Below are 8,135 nucleotides of genomic sequence, written 5' to 3' on the forward strand. Positions count from 1 at the left end.
GGTGGAACAGAGGTTGAAGGGAGAACGTGGGCATGCCTGAACCACCTACTTCTAGTGCACTGACCCCACCCGTTGTACGTAGAGTCACCGCGCTAAACCCTACGACCCTAAAAAGAACGCGATAATTCTGTAATTGCTGACCCCTGAACTCCCATCCCTTCCTTATATTTAGAAAGCAAAGGACTTTGCACGCACAAATTGCACTTCCCCACCCGAAAGGCACATCCAATCACTCCTGGGTTTTGGTGAAGGATCTATCCTGACAAGATCGATATATACTAGATAAACTGACGGCTCCCTTTTCTTTTGTTTTTGCTCATGAGCCTCCGGGGGAACACCACACATAAAGAAGAGGAAGAGGAACCATACCAAGGGAAACTTACCGACCGCGACGGCAAGACAGAGCAGGAAGAAAAGCCTGGGGACACAGAACGTTTCTCCATATCCCCAACCCCCTTAAGTGCGGCTTTAAATAAAACTTGGCCATTATCCTCCTATATACAGCCTCCGCCTCTGTTTATCTGACCTGCCCTCCCACAGGTGGTGTCAGAAGTGGGATTATCTAAAGACATGGAAGCTGTTATCGCCAAGATGGCCGAAAATCAAGAGAGCCTGTGTAAGGCTATGGAAAAGTTATTGTCGGTAGTAGAACAAGACAGAGGAAAGCTACAACAGGTGCTGTCTGACCAAGGACAAGCACACGAGACCGCCATGGGGAAACTTGCGGATGCTATCGGACAGCAGAGGGCCCCAAGTACCTTACCATCGGGCATTTTACAGAAATACGTGACGGGAGAAGATCCGGATTATTTTTTCAACAATTTCGAGAGAATGGCATTGGCAGCAGCATGGCCAGTAGAAAAATGGGGACAATATTTAGGGCCTTTGCTATCGGGAGAACTACAGGCGTCCTATCAAGCAGCTAACATTCAAGGAACCACTCCTTACGCTGATATTAAACGTTGCATCCTAGAACGGTTGGGAGTGGATGACGATACCTATAGGATACGACTCAGACAACTAAAGGAAGGTCCACAAGAAACCCCCAGGGCATTGTATTTCCGGGAAAAGACATGGCCGATAGATGGCTAAAGCCAGCCTCAGCCACCAAGGAAGAGATAATGGCAAAAGTGTACTTGGAACAGTATTTGGCCTCACTCCATTCACCCATTCAGAAATGGGTTAGACAACATGCCAATCTTACTCTGGAAACAGCCGTGGAGATTGCCAGTGCCTATAGTCGAGCCCAAGAAGTACCAAAAGGGCGAGAAGACGTTGCATGGAAACCTGGGGTCGGCGGGCCCCATCGCACGCCTCGACCATCCCTGAGTAGAAAACCGGAACAGGCTGTACTGATTCCCGGAACCCCGGTATTCAGGGTTCCTGGTCCCCCGATAGTAAGACCTTCTCCACCAGGTCCTCAATGTTTCCATTGCGGAGGACTGGGACACATAGCTCGCTTTTGTCCACAAAAAGAGGAACCCATGGAAATAGGGATAGCGAGAAATTATTGTTGTGTGTCCCAAACTGAGACTAACCCCTCCTATCGTCGTGATATACTGGTAAACGGGCGACCCATGACAGCCTTGGCCGACACTGGATGTCGCCAGAGCGTGATACGCCCTCAAGAAATAGGACCTGAGCTAAAGACCTCGGACGAGATTGTACATATAAAATGTGTACACGGGGACACTAAGCCATATCCTACCGCATATGTACAAATAAAGCACCCCACGGATCCAGGTTCACAACTAAAGGTTGGACTCATCCCAAAACTGCCCGAACAGGTCATACTAGGAAATGACTATCCACAATTGTCTCAACTACTGAATAAGGCCGTACCAGAAGACAAGGACTGGTGGGGTGATGCTCCCTTTGCACGAGATGACAACCCTGAGTGGCCCCCTTCAAAAACCAAAAAATCCAGAAACCAAAGGCGTAAAGAAAAGAAGAAACCCATCAGAGTCCTGCCAGTACAACCAGAGACCAACCCATGGGAAGACGATAGAAACTTCCATGCGGCACAAAGAGAAGACCCCGTTCTGCAAGAGGCTTGGAATCAGGCCCTATCAAGCGAGGACTCTTCACATGTATGTCCTTATTTCTTTATTAACAATGGATTGTTGTATAGAAAGGCCGAGACTAGCTCAACACCCCAGTTGTTAGTACCAGGCCCGTTTCGGGGGAAAGTCTTGTACATGGCACACAGTCACCTATTAGGGGGTCATTTCAGCAGTGAGAAAACCGAGCGCTCCATCACAGAGCATTTCTATTGGCCAGGGATTTACAGTCAGGTGAAACAGTATTGCAGGGAATGTCCCATTTGTCAGAAGAACAGCCGTTATCGGCCCCCTAAGGCACTACTCCATCCCCTGCCCATTATAGACGAACCCTTCCATAGGATAGGGATGGACATCATAGGTCCTCTTTTACCCTCTCGTAGTGGCTGTCGCTATGTTTTAGTCTTGGTAGACTATGCCACGCGATTCCCGGAAGCAATCGCCTTAAGACACCCAAATGCGTCTAGTATAGCCAAAGCCATAATCCCAGTCTTTTCTCGAGTAGGTTTCCCAAGAGAGATTATAACTGATCAAGGGACCCCGTTCGTGTCTAAATTAATGAAGCAAGTGTGTGCTCAATTGGGCATCAAACAAATACGAACAGCGGCATATCACCCCCAAACGGACGGTCTAGTTGAGCGTTATAACGCCACCCTTAAACTCACGTTGAAAAAACTCCTAGCCCTCGAAGCAAGACGATGGGAAGATCTATTACCCTTAGCTTTGTACGCGATTCGTTGTAAACAACAAAAAAGCACGGGGTATTCCCCATTTGAACTGCTTTACGGACATCAACCACGCTCTCTGCTAGACATGACACGAGAGAAATGGGAATCCGAGCCAAACAACTCCACACCCCTCATCGAATACGTGAGCCAATTGAAAACACATCTACACCAGATACGTGCCATAGTCAGAGACAACATGGAGAAAGCCCAAAACGCCCAAAAAGCCCAGTACGGAAAAAAGGCTAAGACTCGAGTTTTCACCGTAGGAGACGCAGTGTTATTAATGATGGCGTCCTCTGACCATAAACTCTTAGGCCACTGTCAGGGTCCCTATATCATACTAGAACGAGTAACTCCCGTTACATATCGAATAGAACTTGACAAAAAAAGAGGAACATCCCAAGTATACCACGTTAACCTCCTAAAGAAATGGGAGGGACCCCTTCCAAATCTCGTAGGAAACGCAGGGGTTATGTCACCCCTATTCGTTCAATGCATCGATTCCAATTTGCCGGTCGTCTTAAAGAACGAACTGGTCAAGGCCTTAACGCCCCTACAGGGAATCTTTTCACTGACCCCGGGGAGAACCACCCTGTTAGAACACTCCATTAAAACTCCTCCTGGCAAGAGAGTACGTCTCCGACCCTATCGGATTCCGGAGGCCCGTAGAAACACCATACGGGAAGAGGTACGACAGATGATCAAAATGGATATCATAGAACCCTCTACCAGTTAATGGAACTCCCCTATCGTACTGGTGCCTAAACCTGATGGTTCCGTGCGATTCTGTATTGATTTTAGAGAAGTAAATAAAATCTCCGAGTTCGATACATATCCCCTACCGAGAGTAGACGAAATGATCGAACGAATAGGGAAAGCGAAATACATCAGCACCCTTGATTTGTGTAAAGGGTACTGGCAGATACCCCTGAGAACCGAAGACTGGGAAAAGACGGCCTTCTCCACCTCGGATGGCCTCTTCCATTTCAAGGTATTGCCTTTTGGGTTACATGGGGCACCCGCTACTTTTCAAAGGGCCATGAATATTATCTTGCAGCCTCATGAACGATATGCCGGGGCTTACATAGACGACATCGTCATTTTTAGTGATACATGGAGAGAACACCTTGAACACCTATCACAGGTTATTAGTTCTCTGGGAGCCTATGGCTTAAACATCAACCCTGCCAAGAGCCATTTGGCCGCACAAACAGTGAGATATTTAGGCTACCTATTGGGGGAAGGTGTCATACGTCCACAAAGTCAGAAGTTAGCAGCCATATCTCAAATACCTTTTCCACAGACAGCCAAGGATCTCCGTGCCTTTCTAGGGTTGCTGGGGTACTATCGTAGGTTTATCCCTCAGTTCTCACAAAGAGCAGCCCCTCTCACAGACCTATTACAGAAGAAAGTAAACACAGAAAACAAACTCAGAAACCCCTCTCCAGAAACGATCCAAGCGTTTGAATCTCTAAAAGCCTCCCTCACCTCTGATACAGTACTAGCTAGTCCTGACTACACATTACCCTTTGTACTACAAACAGACGCCTCTGATCACGGGTTGGGAGCCGTCTTATCACAGAGGAATAAACAGGGGGAGGAGAAACCCCTTTTGTACATTGGCAGAAAGCTGTTTCCTAGGGAACGTAATTATGCAGTCATCGAAAAAGAAGCCCTGGCAATCAAATGGGCCATTGACTCTTTGAAATATTATTTGGAAGGACGTGAATTCACCCTATACACCGATCATGCGCCCTTGGAATGGTTGGCCCGCAACAAAGGGAACAATGAAAGGGTATTGCGGTGGTTTTTAGCGTTACAGCCCTACAAGTTCCAAACCAAACATCGGAAAGGTACAGAACAGACAAATGCAGACTTTCTATCCCGATATCCTCATGGGAACCCCCCCACTAGAAAGACAGCAAGGGAAAGGGGATGTCAGGAAGGACCGGACGACTCCCCACTCTGGCCCATATTCAGTACACCCAAACACCCACTGGCCGGCACTAGGACCCAGAGACCGGGGAACAGTCAAGGCATTCAGGGACACATAAACAAATCCTTACGTATGCCGCCCCTACAGGAAGCACTCCCGAAAGGAGGCGGGAGCGAACCCGGAAGCGATGACGAGAACGGGAAGAAAAGGGACCAATCACGGTACAGACAGCGCGAAGAAGCCGGAGTAAGGAAGAACACGGAGAACGAGGCGACGCGAGACGGGAACAAGGAAAACGAAGAAGACGGCGGCAACGAAGAAAACCAAGACGAAGAGAACGAAGAAGACGAGAGGTGGTGTGAGGAGTGGTGGATACCTCAGGAGGAGGCTGGAGAGCGGCTGCAACTCGGGAGAAGAGTTGCGGCGGAGCCGGTGAGTGGGACGGGGACGGGACCGGGACCGGGGAAGGGAGACGAGGTGGGCGAATAAAGGAGGGGGTGGAACAGAGGTTGAAGGGAGAACGTGGGCATGCCTGAACCACCTACTTCTAGTGCACTGACCCCACCCGTTGTACGTAGAGTCACCGCGCTAAACCCTACGACCCTAAAAAGAACGCAATAATTCTGTAATTGCTGACCCCTGAACTCCCATCCCTTCCTTATATTTAGAAAGCAAAGGACTTTGCACGCACAAATTGCACTTCCCCACCCGAAAGGCACATCCAATCACTCCTGGGTTTTGGTGAAGGATCTATCCTGACAAGATTGATATATACTAGATAAACTGACGGCTACCTTTTCTTTTGTTTTTGCTCATGAGCCTCCGGGGGAACACCACACATAAAGAAGAGGAAGAGGAACCATACCAAGGGAAACTTACCGACCGCGACGGCAAGACAGAGCAGGAAGAAAAGCCTGGGGACACAGAACGTTTCTCCATATCCCCAACCCCGTTAAGTGCGGCTTTAAATAAAACTCGGCCATTATCCTCCTATATACAGCCTCCGCGTCTGTTTATCCGACCTGCCCTCCCACAGTGGTTTATGCTATTGTGTGCCGATGTAATAAGGTATACATAGGCAAAACAAATCAACAAGTCAATCAGAGGATTATCCAACATCGCTCCCGCATTAAGAAAAAGATGCTTACTGCACCGATGGTTGAGCACTTTATTGCTAAGTCTCATAGCGAGAACAACTTTAAGTGGACAGTACTCTTTTCCCTCAATGTATCAAAACATGTGATGGATGTGGATAGTCTCTTACTCCAGAAAGAGGCGTATTTGATTTTGAAATTTGATAGTGCTTCAACAGGTCTTAACACAATTACTGAGCTCTCGAGAGTGTGAAATATTGCAAGATTTTTTGTATTTACATGAACATGTACTGATATGTGATTTAGTTCCAAACTGCGGTCGTTACATGACATGCGTGCAAATTAAGGACTACGTGTCCCAGAATGCACTATGAACATCAGTTCCTTTCAATGACTCCTGATTGGTTCTTTACTATAATACTACAATACCCAAGTGCCTCAGCTTCTCCCAATAAGTAATGGTGGTTGTGTTAACGCTAACTGCCTGTCTCTCAGAGCGGGTGCACCAGTGGAATACGTACCATTCAAGTCAGCTCCTAACTTTTGGTAACTCCCTGCACATCAATTTTTACATTTTAGAACGTGTCATGCTTGCGAATGGTTTGAGTAAATTCGAAAAAACCTCTGTTTTCTGTAATACACTACAAGACGTGGGCGGTCAGCTGCAGTGAATTTGCGGGCTACTTCTGTGGGAGGTTTCTCCAGAGGTAAGAAGATACTGACATTGCGTTCAGCTTGAGTATTAGTACGTACCACAATAGGGTAGAGACTTAATCGCTTAAATCTTTATCCGCAGTAACAAGCGTTAGGAAGAAACAGAGGGGAGGCAGAGAATGGCTTGAGATCGGAAGCTGGTTTTTCAGCCAGTATGCTGTCCCAAAAAAAAAACTTTCATTAAAGTAGGAATTTTGTTAGAACAACATTGGTGGTTTTGTTTTACAGAAACCCTGGAGGGCACTGACTATTAACGGTGGCGCATCCAGACAGAGGGCACACAGCTTAGGTCTCCAACAAATGATTCATAATCGGGAGACGACAAGATAACTTAACGCCAGGTATTTTTTGCAGAGTCTAGGCAATAACGGTTGGTTCTTACGTTTAATGGAGAAAGTATGGAGCACGAATAATAGCAACATTGTGTTTAATATTGTTTTAGATAAACCAACATTGCACGTAGGAATGAAGTCCAGTGCGAATCTTGAAATTCAGAAGTCCTGATGAGAGTCCTTGCATCGTGAGGACCAGGATCCGAAACGCGTTGGCGTTTTTTTCACAGAGGAACTTAAATCAAATATTCCCAGACACGGAGGGAGTTTAATTGTTTTCCCCTACCTGCAAAATTATCCTTCCCTTTGATCGCAAAAGATGATTATGAAGTTCTGGTGAATTATATACTGTGACGATTAATTGTGAAATCGTGCATAGCTAATAAGTTGCTTAATGTACATTTTTGTTATTAGTTTGTTTTTGGCTTGTCATTTAATGTAATGTTAAATGCGTATTGTCTACTATGTGAATTAAGTGGTTGAATGTTCTTTTGAATATTGTATGTCATTTTCTTGATATGACGACATGTCTTTCTCTATGAATTTTCAGAAAACAAATGAATTATTTAGAAAAAAATATGGGTTAATAAAAACCTGATCAAACAAAAGTTTAGTTTGTTGATCATTTCAGCCTAAAAACATATGCTGAATGCAATTTGAGGGCTCAGGTAATCACGTTTTACTTGCCATGGAAAGGCCGGCGAAATTGCTTTGGGGGCCTGTTACGAGCCCCCGGGGGGTGGAGGGCTGCACTTGGGGGGTACCTATGGTACCCCCCTACATTGCCATACACAAGGTGGCAGGCAGCGCGCGGTGCCTGTCACGTTGTGCATGGCAATGCACAACATGCCTATTTTACATTGCAGCGGGTGCTGCTTATAGCACCGCCCACCGCAATGTAAAAGAACAGAATGCACCTGCCAGTGTGCCAGGCGCATCCTAATTGGCCTCGGGGGACCACCTCACCTCTGGTGGTCGGTCCCGTTTTCCTTTACGGTGGCGGGCGGACAAAGTCCGCCTACCATCGTAATGGGGCCCCAAGTGTTTTACATTTTTTAACTGTTTTGATACTTCTAAATTCTTTACATATTTTCAGCAATTTAAGCCTGTCTGTTCTTTGCCATACCTTCCAGGGGTAGAGCTCAGGTTTAAAGTACTGAAAACCTTTCTCTGGACCTAACAAAATAGTGACTTTATCACTTGTCGTGGACACTAATCAATCCCAATTAATCTTTTACTTTCGCGCACAGTTTCACTGCATCCGGTAAAAC

General features: G+C 46.6%; 1 long non-coding RNA gene across 2 annotated transcripts; it reads left to right on the top strand.

Moving 5' to 3' along the window:
* The first annotated feature begins 6,308 nt into the window (after positions 1-6,308).
* LOC146789495 (uncharacterized) lies at positions 6,309-7,470 on the top strand. Of its 2 annotated transcripts, none has more exons than XR_014969808.1 (3): positions 6,309-6,364; positions 6,761-6,873; positions 6,975-7,470. It is a non-coding gene; the product is annotated as an uncharacterized LOC146789495 (long non-coding RNA). The 2 variants fall into 2 exon arrangements; XR_014969807.1 differs by having other exon boundaries at positions 6,315-6,525.
* Positions 7,471-8,135: the final 665 nt, after the last annotated feature.

The sequence above is a fragment of the Triturus cristatus genome, chromosome 10, assembly GCF_964204655.1.
Source record: "Triturus cristatus chromosome 10, aTriCri1.1, whole genome shotgun sequence".
NCBI lineage: Eukaryota > Metazoa > Chordata > Amphibia > Caudata > Salamandridae > Triturus > Triturus cristatus.